The 15,176-nt window shown below is 35.8% G+C and overlaps 2 pseudogenes; both read right to left on the reverse strand.

The window, feature by feature from the left end:
* Nucleotides 1–1,077: 1,077 nt before the first annotated feature.
* LOC122684331 lies at nt 1,078–1,994 on the reverse strand (annotated as a pseudogene).
* Nucleotides 1,995–11,669: 9,675 nt separating this feature from the next.
* On the reverse strand, nt 11,670–12,605 carry LOC122684330 (annotated as a pseudogene).
* Nucleotides 12,606–15,176: the final 2,571 nt, after the last annotated feature.

A 15,176-nucleotide genomic window follows, 5' to 3' on the forward strand; every position in this document is an offset into this window, starting at 1 on the left:
GTGAGGACAGTTAAAATCTACTCTTTTAGCAAATTTCAAGTTTATACTACAGTATTGTTAACTGGAGTATCATGTAGATTAAATCCCCTAAACTTGTTCAGTAAATAATAGAAAATGTGTGCACTTTGACCAACATCACCCTTTTCTCCTGTCTTTCAGCTCCTAGCAACAACCAATCTATTCTCTACTTCTATGAAATTTATTTTTTACTTAGGCTGCACCCCAAGGCTTGCAAGGATCTTAGTTCCCTGACCAGGGGTCAAACCCAGGCCTGGGCATTGAAAGCACCAATTCCTGTTCACTGGACTTCCAGGGAACTCCTGAGTTTTACTTTTTAGACTCTATCTGTATGTGAGACCACGGAGTACCTATCTTCCTCTGTATGGATTATTTCACTTAGTATGTTGCCTTCACGGTTCTTCCATGTTATAGCAAATATGACTTCTTCTAACAAACATGGACTTCTATATTCCACAACCTGAATAACTGTCAAATCCTCTATCTACTATCCTTTCATCTCTTAAATTGAGTCTTATTTAGATTTGACTGAATATCTCTATTCAAAGATGATTTTATTTTGGACTGGATTTAGATATTTTTGCTTTGGAATTATAGCCCTGTATGTATTATTTCATGATGAAGTTGAAGTTATAATGAGTTACTTGACCATTTAGTTAATATGTTATTTGTTTTGGCTTATATTTAGTAGTATTTAAACTGCAAGATGCACTATAGTATATAAAGAATCTACATGCTCAAAGATCACTGAGTAAATGCACAGTAAGTCTCAGCATAATAGAAACAATGTTTGAATAAAAACTAAACAAAATTAGCATAATGGAAAAGTCAGAAATGTTTTTCATTTAAACTAAATGCCATGTACAAATTCAGGAAAAATAATTAAACATGACAAGTGGGAGGAACAATAATAGACTTAAGATTGAGATTTAGTGTAATACTACCTTAAGAAATTGAAAAATTATGTTTGTCATGTATTCTACCATATAATTTTAATAAATCATTTGTCACTATATGTGTGTGGATGCATGTTTATTCACATATGCCTAACATAAATATTTAAAGCCATTTATTTTTCAATTTTTCTAGGGCCTCTTTCACATCCTTGTTTCATAGACTGTAAATCAGAGGGTTTAACATGGGAATCACAAGGGTGTAAAACAGCGAGGTCATTTTGCTTGATCTAGATAATAGGAAGAACTTGGTCTGAAATACATAAAGAGCATAGTTCCCTGGAAAATTGCCACAACAGTTAGGTAGAGAGAGCTTTGAATCTCCCCTCAGGAGAGTGGATCTTTAAGACTGATAGGATGATATAACAATAAGAGACAAGGACTCCTGAAATGGTACTCAGTTCAATGAGGCCAAAAATCATGAATATCACTAACTCATTGACCTGTGTGTCTGAGCAAGATATCAACAGGAGAGGAGGAACATCACAAAAAAAGTGGTTAATCTCATTTGACCCACAGAAACATAAGCAGAAGGCTAATATCGTGTGTTATCAGAGCATCTGCCATTCCCACCAGGTAAACCCCAGCCATGAGCAGGGAGCACGCCCTGCTGGACATGCTGACCGCATAGAGCAAGGGGCTGCTGACGGCCGTGTACCGGTCATAGGCCATCACTGCCAGGAGGAGACACTCACAATCAGCAAAGATACAGAAGACCAAGAATTGCAGAGCACAACCATAGAAGGGGATTGATTTGTTTTTGACTAAAAGGTCTATCAACATCTTGGGACCAATTGCTGCTGAATAGCAGAGGTCACAGAAGGAGAGGTGGCTGAGGAAAAAGTACATGGGTGTGTGCAGCTGGGGGTCCATCCTAATCAGGGTTATCATTCCAAGGTTTGCCAGAAGATTGATGAGATAAACAAGGAGAACCATGGTAAATAGGGTCACTTTGTTCACAGTGTTATTAGTAATTCCCAAGAAAATGAATTCAGTCACACAGGAGCAATTCTCTCCTTCCATTCTTTTTAGATCTTGTATCAAACTCTTGAGAAATTGATCAAGAAAAAAAATAAATGGCACATTCATGTGTAACACTTCTACACATCTGTGAAAAATCATAAGGCAGAACATGTTTTATATTTGTTTGGCTATTCTGTTTTTATATTCAGAAAAATATCCAGTCATGCACACAAATTAAGGAGGCATAGCCCTCTATACTGAGAGAATAAAATGAATTTGAGAAAAACCTTTTTGAAAGATTGATATAAATCTAGATGCCATCCACAGGGTTTGTCACTTTCTACCAGCTCTTTTCTGAGCCTTACTTTTTCTTTTTTTAACCTCAGAGAGTAGATCTGGAGAAATATACCTTTTTTTCACCTCTTGAAAACCATATGAAAGAAACTCCAATGATAGAGAGGTTAGTCTCTAACACTTAGGATTAAATATTTTCAATGCTTGAAAATATTCACTTGAGTAAAAAACATGATTACAATTTTTGTGTTTCTCAAAAAAGCATGATTTGTTAAAGAGTTTTTTACTTAGTTCCCTACATGGTGAGTATATCAATGACTAGTAATAACAACAGCAACAAAAGAATTATGTTACTTATTTTAATTCATGTTGTGTTTAGTCTTTGGTGAGACATGAAATAATCATTACTGACTTGTTTTCTAGAAATTTGCTATTGCTTTCCCACAATGCTCACTATCTCTTTGTGGTGTGGTTGTTGTCAAGGGATGAATTTTTTTACCAGTGGGAAAAAAGAGCTAAGAGGAAGTGAAAGCAACAAAATTAATCACATACATTTGCATCACTTTAGATTCTAAATGTCTTTTTTATATAATAAAATGGAAATGATAGGAGAGACAATGTTGTTCATTGCTTAGTTGCCACATCATGTCTGACTCTTCACGACCCTATGGACTGCAGCAAGCCACGCTTCCCTGTCCCTCACCATCTCCTGGAGTTTGCTTAAACACGTGTTCAGTATGCCATACAGCCATCTCATCCTCTGTCGCCCTCTTCTTCTGCCTTCAATCTTTGCCAACATCAGGGTTTTTCCCCATGAGTTGTCTGTTTGCATCAGGTGGCCAAAGTATTGGAGCTTCAGCTTCAACAACAGTCCTTCCAGTGTGTATTCAGGGTTGATTTCCTTTAAGACTGACTGATTTGATCTCCTTGCTGTCCAAGAGACTTTCAACAGTCTTCTCCAACACCACAGTTCAAAAGCATCAATTCTTTGGCACTTTGCCTTCTTTATGGTCCAGATCGGACAACTGTATGTGACTGCTGGAAAAACCATAACTTTGACTATACAGACCTTTGTCAGCAAAGTGATGAGTTTGCTTTTCAACACACTGTCTAGGTTTGTCATAGTAACAGAATTTATCACACATATTTGTGTCACTTTAGATTCTAAATGGCTTTTTATATAATAAAATGGAAATGAGATTAGGGACGATACATATTTCTAAAATACATAGACTTCTCTCTCTCTTATACATTTGTATTTATGTGTGAACATATGTATATATTTAGGTGTATGGAGAAAGAGTATAAGTTATGGACTTGTCTTTAGACCTAAGTTAACATGGCATGTATTCACATGGGGATACATTTGTACATATTTTTATTTTTATTGTGGCACCTACACTATTTTTCAATACAACAAAACATATCTTAAGCTCATATACACATGCGCAATGCTATAGGGAGTAAAGGCTTTTGTGTAAACCAACAGTAAAATAAGATAAAATGTTGTATTGTGGATATTAACAAGCTCAGACAGATCCTTTCAATTATGAGAAGAAAACACTATTTCTAGCCATTAGATGCAGATTTTAGTGAGTAACCAAGCATAAAATGCTTCATTTACATATTTTTTTTCTTTTTTTATCAAAAAGTTAAATATTTTCTCTTACATTTCTTAAGATAGGATCTAGGAACGTACCTGAAACAAGCAGGTATTGGTTAGCTGAACAATAGACAGATGGCTTTTTATTTAACCAGATTCATTGGGATTTAAATCACTGTGCTACTGTCCTTTGGCTTTGATGTTATTCAAATATTTCCTTAACTACATTTCTGCTTCTGTATATTCCCACATGCATTCAGGAACAATTTAGCAAAGGCTAAGCTTTTTTGCTTCACTATTGTCAGCAAATTGATTCATGGTAGAGTGAAAACTGCAAATTGTCTTTGTGGTGTGCCTCACAGTTAGCCTGAAACTATCTCCTTCTCTAGTCAAAGAGGAAACCTAATGAAACTGAAAAATATTCTCCCTCCATCATTTCCAGCTCCTTTTGATTGTTCGTTTTGTTTCTGAAACACTATCCTTTACTATCTCATTTTGGAGTATTATTACACTTTGCAGTACCTTTTTTATTAAATTATAATGCATATAAAATAAAGTTCACCCTTTTAATGTATACTATTCTTTAGCTTTTAGTATATTTTCAAGATTGTTCAGTTATCACTTAAGTAGATACCACTATCTACTTCAGAACATTTTCATCACTCCAATAAGAAACACAAGCTTATTAGTTGTCATTCCGCGTTCTTCCCTCCCTGAGCCCTGGAAACCACTCCTTTCTGATACAGCATGGCTTCCTATTCTTGGCCTTGTGTATAAACAAAATCATGTAGTATGTGTTTTTATTCTGTCAGGCTTCTTTTCTTCAGTATACTGTTTTCAATGTTCATCTATGTTCTTGAACATATAAGTTTGTTTCATTAAGTGACAGAATAATAATTCATTTTCAGGCTATAACACATTTTATTGACCCATTTTTCAGTTAGATGATCATTGGGTTATTTCTATTTAGTTGTGAATAATGACACTATAAACATTCCTTCTAATGCTTTCTTTTTTTTTTTTTTCATTTATTTTTATTAGTTGGAGGCTAATTACTTTACAATATTGTAGTGGTTTTTGCCATACATTGACATGAATCAGCCATGGATTTACATGTATTCCCCATCCCGATCCCCCCTCCCACCTCCCTCTCCACCCGATCCCTCTGGGTCTTAACTTTCAAGGCAGCTCTTATCACCAATTATCATCTTATTCCCATCCTCCAACCACATATCATCCAAGGATATTTCACTGATTTTGTGACTCTCTCACATTCTCTAAATTGTGCACTCTTTTTTGAGTTATGTTTATTTTGTTCATTTGAGAATCTCTCTACTACAATTAAGGCCTCAGAGATATGATCAATGCTTATTTTGCATTTCCTAAGCTCCCTGGTACAAGAAGATGAAAAGTAGGGCTTTCTAAACACTTATTATTAAGTATTTCTTGTTATCAAAGTGATATAAAATAAATAAAATATAGCTGGTTGGGGAATTTTAATACAGATATGGCTCATATGTGCAAAGATGACCCATTTAGAAAATTGCACAGGTATGACAATTTTTTCTAAATCATCAGAGTTCCAATTTATTCCTAAAATAATGTGTTCCCTGGGGACGCAGATGGTAAAGAATCTAAAATTTGATCTAACATCTTGGTATCTCTGATATGACTGGACTATTTCCCAGCGTCCCAGAACTAGTTCTCTTCACAACGACCTGAATGACCAAAATGTCAGTCCCTCTCCCTCTATATGCATGTTGTTTCAGAAGTGCTTCATAAAGGCACTTTGTGTGCATGTATGCACAACAAAATTAAGAAGAGACTGCACCCCTGCTCACAGATTTAATAACAATAACATTAAAAATCATTAATAACCAAATCAGCACTTAGAAATTAAAGAGTTCTACAATGAGCTCATTGATAGTTTGGGAAAAATAAAGCAAATTGTACATTTTTCCCATATTTTCCTCAGAGATACAGTACCTCTTTACCTTTTTTTTTTAAATTTTTGCCACACTCTAACTGCTTTGATGAACAAAAATTGTCAGAAATATTGTAAGTCACTTCTGAGTCTAGCCTTTAAGAAAGCAGTGTCTAAAAGTCATGACTTACAGTACAGAAAGTCCGACAAATCATGTGAGTAACAGATTTGACAAGTTCTGAGATAACATGGACTGGGAAGAGAAGAATTTGAGTCCATTTTGCTAGTCATTTACATCCTGTGCAGTTAGGAAAGACCTTGCAGTCTAACCCATCTTTCCATGAATATTTCATGTATCCTCAGTTAACATGAGAAAAAAACAAGATAATGAATCAATGGTCATTATTTTAAGTTATTTAGGTTTGAAATACAGTTTTATGTAGTAAGGGATAACAGGAACTGTGTGGGGAAATAAATCAGAGAGAAACAAATTTTAAATGTATTATGCTGTGCTTAGTCACTCGGTCATGTCTGACTCTCTGTGACCCCATGGACTGTAGCCTGCCAGGCTCCTCTGTCCATGGAATTCTCCAGGTAAGAATATGGGAGTGGGTAGTCATTTCCTTCTCCAGGGGATCTTCCCACCCAGGAACTGAAACAGGATATCCTGCAAAGCAGGCAGATTCTTTACCATGTGAGCTACCAGGGAAAGTGTATATATATACATGAAAACCATATATTTATCTGACAGAGAGATAATGTCTTTTGCAGCATAGGTCCATGAATGGACCCAAAGATTTTCATATTGAGAGAAGAGAGAAGTCAGACAGAGAAAGATATATATCATAAGATAGCACCTATATGTGAAATCTAGAATATGGCACAAGCAACTTTTTTACAAAACAGAAACAGAGTCACAGTTGTTTGGGTTCCTTTTCTGATTGCTTCTTTTATTTGTTTCTTGCTCTCATCTACGTTATTTTCTCTAAAACTACGAAATTCAGCAGGTTAAAGTTCATTTAATTAGTCCAATTTTAATTTGGAGGAAAAGATACCTAGTGAAAAATTGTGTTGCTTTTTTAATTGTTATTCCCATTCTTGGTATAATAATCCCAACTGTTGTTTATTATTTTAGTCATTGTGTCATGTCTGAGTCTTTCGTGACCCCATGGACTGAAGCCCACCAGGCTCCTCTGTCCTTGGGATTTCCCAAGCAAGAATACTGAAGTGGGTAGCATTTTTCTTCTCCAGGGGATCTTCTCCCAGGTATCAAGCCTGTGTCTCCTGCATTAGCAGGCAGATTCTTTACCACTGAGCCACTGGGAAGCCAAATCACACCAATACTAAGGTATCAAGTATAGTACTCTATGGAGATATTTTTGAGGCAAAGATCAAACCACATAACTGTTAATAATTTCTCACTAAAATCAAGAAACTGATCCATTTGTATTACAAAATAGTCTTATTATCATTATTTACTTCACTCTCACACATATGGTATACATAGAATTGTTTTAGTTAAGTCATTCTATTCCTATGCATTTGAATTTTCCCCTCAGCTACATTCTTGTCTTCTGGGAAAAATCCCTTCTGTTGCATTTCATTCATCCAGAACCCAGCTTTAGCTTTTTAACAGTGCTGTTATCAAGACCATGTTGACTAACACTTTTCAATCTACTCTCACCCAACAATTTAAACCTGAGTTTGGGTAGATAAAATTATTATTTTAAATTGAATAACATAAAATATCTCACAATGGGATTTGTGTTTCATTAAAAATGGAGATCTTACATAATTGAAAAACAAGTCTTTAGAAGAAAATGTCTTCCTCATATATAAGCAAGTGGGAAAAAAAAATCTCTAGGATTTTCCTGGTACTCGTGGTAACATTAAGACAGTCCTCTATTGGTAAATATGTACTGAGGAAGAAATTACTTTTTTCAGGATACAGTTACTGTTCCTCAAACCTAGAGTACTATGACACACAGTTCATTGGATGATACTATACAAAATACATTATGTCTCACTACAGCTAAGAGAATGACTGGGAGAGCCAGTGTGTGAATAAAGGCACTGTTTTTCTATGAGTAAGGCAGCATTTCTAACAACATAAAAATAAATACTGCACTGAGATACTCTGTGGAATTATGCATTACACTAAAATCACATATATACACTGAGCATTCATTCTGTACAATAGGCGTTTAGATTAAAAAATAATAAACAAGATTTCTTACCATTTCTCATTGAATCTACTTTGCTTAATGAAAATCAGAGTCCAATATGCATACAGAAATTTTCACCTACAAAAGTACACTGCAAGAACATTTTAAGAAATGAAACTATAACCAGACCCCCCCCCAAAAAAAATAATTTGTTGCTTCTTGGCAATTTTACTCATACCCATCACAAATTAATGTTCAATACCATATATCACTTAGCTTGTTTATTTTTGAGGTATATACCAAAGAAATCATATTGCCTTTACACTATTATGTCTGGCTTCTTTCACTCAGTATTATGTTTGTGAAATTTCTCTATATGTTGTTGTATGCAGAGGTAGTTTATTCATCTACATTTCAGTCTACTTTTTCAACATATAAACTTGCCATAAAGTAATTTATCTAATCCAGAGCAGGAGTCAGTAAACTTGATCCATGACATTTTACCTAAACTGAGACATACCATTTCTATGTGTATTACAGATGGTTCCTTTTGTCATATAGCAAAAAACTGTTTAGGTGTGGCTAAGATTTTATGGCCTACAAACCCTAAAATATACATTAAAGAAAAGCTTATCAAGTCCTGTACTAATGTACTGGGAAAAATTGAGTTATTTTAAATGTTATAGTATTTCAAATACTACTATGGTGGATATTTCTGTACATGTCTTTTAGTGAAGATATTCATTCTTCCCTCTTGGGCTTAATTCCAGGCATGGTATTTTTGGTCCTAGGACATTTGTATAGCCAGCTATAGAAGACTCAGCCATGGAGTTTTACCAAGCACTGTGGCAATTTTCCATCTACTGTCAATGTGTGAAGGCCATGGTGTTTCACAACTTCACCAGTAGTTGACATTTCAATTGTTTATATTCTGCCATTCTGTAGGTGATAAAATATGACTTTACTTTTTGTTTCAATTTTATTTACCTGAGCACTAGTAAGGTTGAATATCTACTTCTATGAGGAATCTATCAGATTCCGAATTTGAGTAACAGGCCACACAATTCTTTGTTTAAATACGAAATGCTCTTTTTTCTTTCATTTTTCAAATCTTTTCTAATTATAGGGATGGCTTTACATAGAAGTAGAGTCATATTTTATAGGGGCAGGTTGTATCATCTGGAAAGGACCTTACAGGTAATCTGGCTGAAATCCCCACTTTACACAGGGGGATCTGAGGGATAGAAAGGAAGTGATGAGTTCCATTTAGAGGGGCATCGCTACCTGGTCTGGAGCATGTTTCTAACTAGGGAGAGAGATTTCCAGTGAGGATAAAAGTCATTCCCTCCAGCTTAAACAGAAACCCTCTTATGTATTGGTTTATTGAACATTACTACTGCTCTTTCTATCAAATGTAGTTATACAGCCTATGACCACTATACATCTCTCTCTTCTTTGTGTTAAATAGATAACTGAGTCTACTATCATGCCACATTTACAGATAACAATTCAAATTCAAGGATGAAGAAAGGGATTATAGAATGGAAATTTGACCACTGTCACTGATAATACTGCACTTGAACAAATACATTTTCCATCAAGATCGGTGATATGTCAGAGGGATGTAATGTGGAGAAAAGGAAAGATAGTGATGAAGACTGAAGTAGACTGGCTTGAATACATCAGAGCCTTTTGATATGTTGCTCCTTATTTCTGTAAAATTCCATTATAGGAGAGTCTTTACACACCATGCCCAAGCTTCTATTTGAAATATATATTCCTTAAAAAATATTCCCATAATTTCATCTTTAACATCTGTAATTCCAGACATGAAAGCCAGATATTATCTAGATGTTGTTTGCTGCAATTCTATTTTTGGCTATCAATTAATGAGCTCAAATTTTCTTTCATTTTCATATCACTTACATTGGATCCAATAAAATGGACCAATATGCAAATCATATCAGTCTTTAGATAATGTAACAAATATCTGTCATGTGAATGGAGATGGATTAATTAGATAATATGTTACATCACAATCCATTGATGCCCCATTTTTCTTAGACTTTAATTTTCAGACAGTGCTTTGATCAAGCTGCTTTTCAGAAGCAACAGTTCCAAAAGAGTTTGATAAAATGATAAAATATGCTAGGATTAGAAACCTATAAATCTTTTATCTAAAATAAAAATTCTTTGCAGTATTTTTCCACCATGAGAATTTTCCCTAATATGCCATGCATGTTTGTGAGCTCAGTCATGTTTGACTCTTAGCAATGCTATAGGCTGTAGCCTGCCAGACTCCTCTTTTCATGGGATTCTCTGAGCAAAAATACTGGAGTGGGTTGCAATTTCCTCCTCCAGGGGGATTTCCTGACCCAGGGATCAAACCCATGTCCCCTGCATCTCCTGCATTGGCAGGCAGATTCTTTACAACCAAGACATCTGGGAAGCCCAATATGCCATAAAGTCTTACAAACGAAATTTTGAATAACAGAGTAAGTTCTTTGACTTTACTTCCATTCTGAAATACATTCACATAAAGATATTGTAGAATGGGAACTAGAAAATTTAAGACAATCCTTGGCTTTTAGCTTTTAAAATTTTAATGGATAATGAACAGTCTTTCCGTAGCTTATGGCCTTTCAAATATATGGCCATATCTTCACTTTCTCAACAAACTGATTCAGTGCTTAACCTTCAGGAAACAAGAACAAAGGTGAATATCAATAATTCATAGCTCTTTATTTCTAATGTAATCATTCTGCAGGTCTTTATAGATCCATTATTAGTGTCCACAACTAATTCATCTGCATTCCCCCTCAAAAAAAAACTGTTGTATACATGTATAAACAATATGTATATTCAATTATGCTGTATATATAGATATGTATATATATGTGTGTGTGTGTGTACATATATATATATATACATGACCTTACATATATTAACATGGGCTTCCCAGGTGGCACTAGTGGTAAAGAACCTGCCTGCCAATGCAGGAAACATGAGACATGGAGTTCCAATCCATGGATTGAGAAGATGCCCTAGAGGAGGGCATGGCAACCCACTCCAGTATTCTTTCCTGGAGAATCCCTATGGGCAGAGGAGCCTGGTGGGCTACAGTCCATGGGGTAGCAAAGAGTCAGACATGACTGAGCAACTAAATACAGAACAGCACTTGTATGTATACACATACATATACGTGTGTGTGTGTGTATGTATATACATATATGTGTATATATACACATATATCTTTCTTTTACAATAGTTTTGGACATTTTGCCTTTGGATTTACAGCTCTCAATCTTTATTTCATAATGATTTTAAGTCTTATTATGAATTGCTTGAATGTTTAGTTCCTTAATGTTTAATATTAACACTAGCAACTTTTAGTACAGAATCTACAAGATGTACTACAACATATAAAGGAAATAAGTGCTGAAAATTCTCAGTAAATGCACAATAAGTCTTAGGGTAATTGAAATAACATTTTAATGAAAAACTGAAACAAAAATTACCATAATTAGCGAAGTCAAAAGTTTTTGAAAAACAGTTAGTGCCACATTTAAATTCTGGACACACACTAAGCAGACTTGTGAAGGAAATTGCAATATATTTTAGGATTGAGATTTAATCCAAATACTTCTTTATTTAGGAACCTGAGAAATTTATATTAATTTCTTAATTTTTTAATTAAACAACTACTATATATTTGTGTGGGTGTGTACACATACATATGATATAAATATTTAAAAACTCAATTTAGTTTTCAGTTTTACTAGGGCCTGTTTCACATCTTCATTCCTTAGGCTGTAAATCAGAAGGTTTAACATGGGAATCATGAGGGTGTAAAACAATGAGGACATTTTATCTTGATCTAAAGAGTACGAAGAACTTGGCCTGAAATACATGAAGAGCATAGTTCCCTGGAAAATTACCACAGCAGTTAGGTGGAAGGTACAGGTGGAAAAAGCTTTGAGCCTCTCCTCAGCAGAGTGGATCGTCAAGACTGAAAGGATAATATAACAATAAGAGACAAGGACTCCTGAAATGGTACTCAGTTCAATGAAGCCAAAAACCGTGAATATCACTAGCTCATTGACCTGTGTATCTGAACAAGATGGCAATAGGAGAAGAGGAACATCACAAAAAAAAAAAGAGGTTAATCTCATTTGGCCCACAGAAACATAAACAGAAGGCTAATGCCGTGTGTATCAAAACATCTGTCATCCCCATCAGGTAAACCCCAGCCATGAGCAGGGAGCACGCCCTGCTGGACATGCTGACCGCATAGAGCAAGGGGCTGCTGACGGCCTTGTACCGGCCATGGGCCATCACTGCCAGCAGCAGACACTCACAATCAGCAAAGATACAGAAGACCAAGAATTGCACAGCCAACAGTCATAAAAAGGGAAATAGGTCTTAGAATCTTGGAAAATAGGTCTAAGAGCATCTTGGGGTGAATTGCAGTGGAATAGCAGAGGACACCTAAAGAGAGGTGATGAGGAAAAAGTACATGGGTGTGTGGAGCTGCAGATCCATCTTAATCAGCAATATCATCCCAAGATCTGCCAAGTGGCCAATGAGATAAACAGTTAGAACCATGGTCTAACTTTGTCCTCTGTGTTATCAGTAATTCCCAAGAAAATGAATCCAGTCATGGAGGAGCAATTCCCTCCATCCATTTTTCTTTGTTCTTGTCTAAGCTTTTAGAAAATGATCAAGAAAAGGACACATGGATGTGTCACACTTCTGCACATCTGCAGTATATCATAAGATAGAACGCAGTTCCACCTGCAATAGTCTTTATATTCAGAAAATTATACATTCATGCACCCACTCTTTAAAAAGGCAGAACTATTATTACTCAATAAAAACAAGCACCTGGAACAGAACATTGAGAAACTGAACCTAATCTAAATGTCATTTGTGAGGCATGTTACTTTCTACAAGCTTGTCTCTGGGCCTCCCTTTCTTTACTTCAGAGAATACATTTGATGAATTTACCTGTCTTCTCCTCTTCAAAATAATGTGGGTGAGACTCTAATGTTAGAGGTACCTGGCTGTAAGAGTCAGGACTAAGCATTTTCTTTGAATATTCATGTGGATACAAAACAAGATAGCAATTTTAATATTTCTCAAAACCATGATTGTTTTAATAGTATCTGTATCAGTTCCAGAAATAACAAGCATATCATGGATTGATGATAATAAAATAATTATGTTTCTGGTTTTGGTTTATGTTATGTTCAGTATTTGGTGAGACATAAGCAGGTATTAATGAGCAGTTCTCTAGATATGTATTTTTGATTTGTCATAATATTAATTACCTTTTTGTGGGAATTGTCTCCTGCCAAAGAAAGAATCTCTTTACTCATTGAAGGGAAATATTTCTACAAACTTATTTAACACATGGATTTTCATCTCTTGAGTTACCATGTATCTCAGCTGGTAAAGAATACAGGTCTCCTAAAAAAAAAAAAAAAAAAAGAATACAGGTCTCCTGCAATACAGGAGACCCTGGTTCAATTCCTGTGCCAGGAAGATCCCTGGAGAATTGGTAGGCTACCCACTCCAATATTCTTGTGCTCCCCTGGTGTCTCAGGTGGTAAAGGCTCTACCTGCAATATGGGAGACCTGGGTTCAAACCCTGGGTTGGGAAGATCCCCTGGAGAAAAGAACAGCTACCCACTCCAGTGAAATATAAAAAACTCTTTTTCTTTATAAAATGCAAATGAGATGAGTGATAATAAATGCTGTAGGCTTGCTTTGTAGCTCAGTTGGTAAAGAATCTACCTGCAATGAGGGAGACCTGGGTTTGATCCCTGGGTTTAAAATGAGCTCTTGGAGAAGGAAATAGCTACCCACTCCAGTATTCTAGCCTGGAGAATTCCATGGACTGTATAGTTCAGGGGGTCACAAAGAGTCAGACACGACTGAGTGACTTTCACTTTCAATTGTTTCTGAAATGTATAGACTTATCTCCATTGTGTTTGCATGCATTATATGTGTGTCACGTGTTTGCATGTGTGTGTGTCTTGGATAATATGTGAAAATTGGAATGTGAGTGATGTGTATATTTTTTAGACCTAAACAATATGACATATTGTTCACATGAAGTTCATTTTTTCACATGTTGTTATTTGTAAGATGGAATGTCAACTACTTTTGAAATAAAGCAACAAGAATCTTTTTTTTTTTCATTTATTTTTATTAGTTGGAGGCTAGTTACTTTACAATATTGTCATGGGTTTTGTCATACATTGACACAAATCAGCCATGGATTTACATGTATTCCCCATCCCGATCCCCCCTCCCGCTTCCCTCTCTACCCAATCCCACTGAGTCTTCCCAGTGTACCAGGCCCAAGCACTTATCTCATGCATCCAACCTGGGCTGGTGATCTGTTTCACTATAGATAATATACATGTTTTGATGCTGTTCTCTCGAAACATCCCACCCTCCCCTTCTCCCACAGAGTCCAAAGGTCCGTTCTGTACATCTGTGTCTCTTTTCCTGTTTTGCACATAGGGTTATCATTACCACTTTCTAAATTCCATATATATGTGTTAGTATGTTATAATGTTCTTCATCTTTCTGGCTTACTTCACTCTGTATAATAGGCTCCAGTTTCATCCATCTCATTAGAACTGATTCAAATGTATTCTTTTTAATGGCTGAGTAATATTCCATGGTGTATATGTACCACAGCTTCCTTATCCATTCGTCTGCTGATGGGCATCTAGGTTGCTTCCATGTCCTGGCTATTATAAACAGTGCTGCGATGAACACTGGGGTGCATGTGTCTCTTTCAGATCTGGTTTCCTCAGTGTGTATGCCCAGAAGTGGAATTGCTGGGTCATATGGCAGTTCTATTTCCAGTTTTTTAAGAAATCTCCACACTGTTCTCCAAAGTGGCTGTACTAGTTTGCATTCCCACCAACAGTGTGAGAGGGTTCCCTTTTCTCCACACCCTCTCCAGCATTTATTGCTTGTAGACTTTTGGATAGCAGCCATCCTGACTGGCATGTAATGGTACCACATTGTTGTTTTGATTTTCATTTCTCTGATAATGAGTGATGTTGAGCATCTTTTCATGTGTTTGTTAGCCATCTGTTGCCTTCTTTGGAGAAATGTCTGTTTAGTTCTTTGGCCCATTTTTTGATTGGGTCATTTATTTTTCTGGAATTGAGCTTCAGGAGTTGCTTGTATATTTTTGAGATTAGTCCTTGGTCTGTTGCTTCGTTTGCTATTAT

Source organism: Cervus elaphus, chromosome 26, assembly GCF_910594005.1.
Source record: "Cervus elaphus chromosome 26, mCerEla1.1, whole genome shotgun sequence".
NCBI lineage: Eukaryota > Metazoa > Chordata > Mammalia > Artiodactyla > Cervidae > Cervus > Cervus elaphus.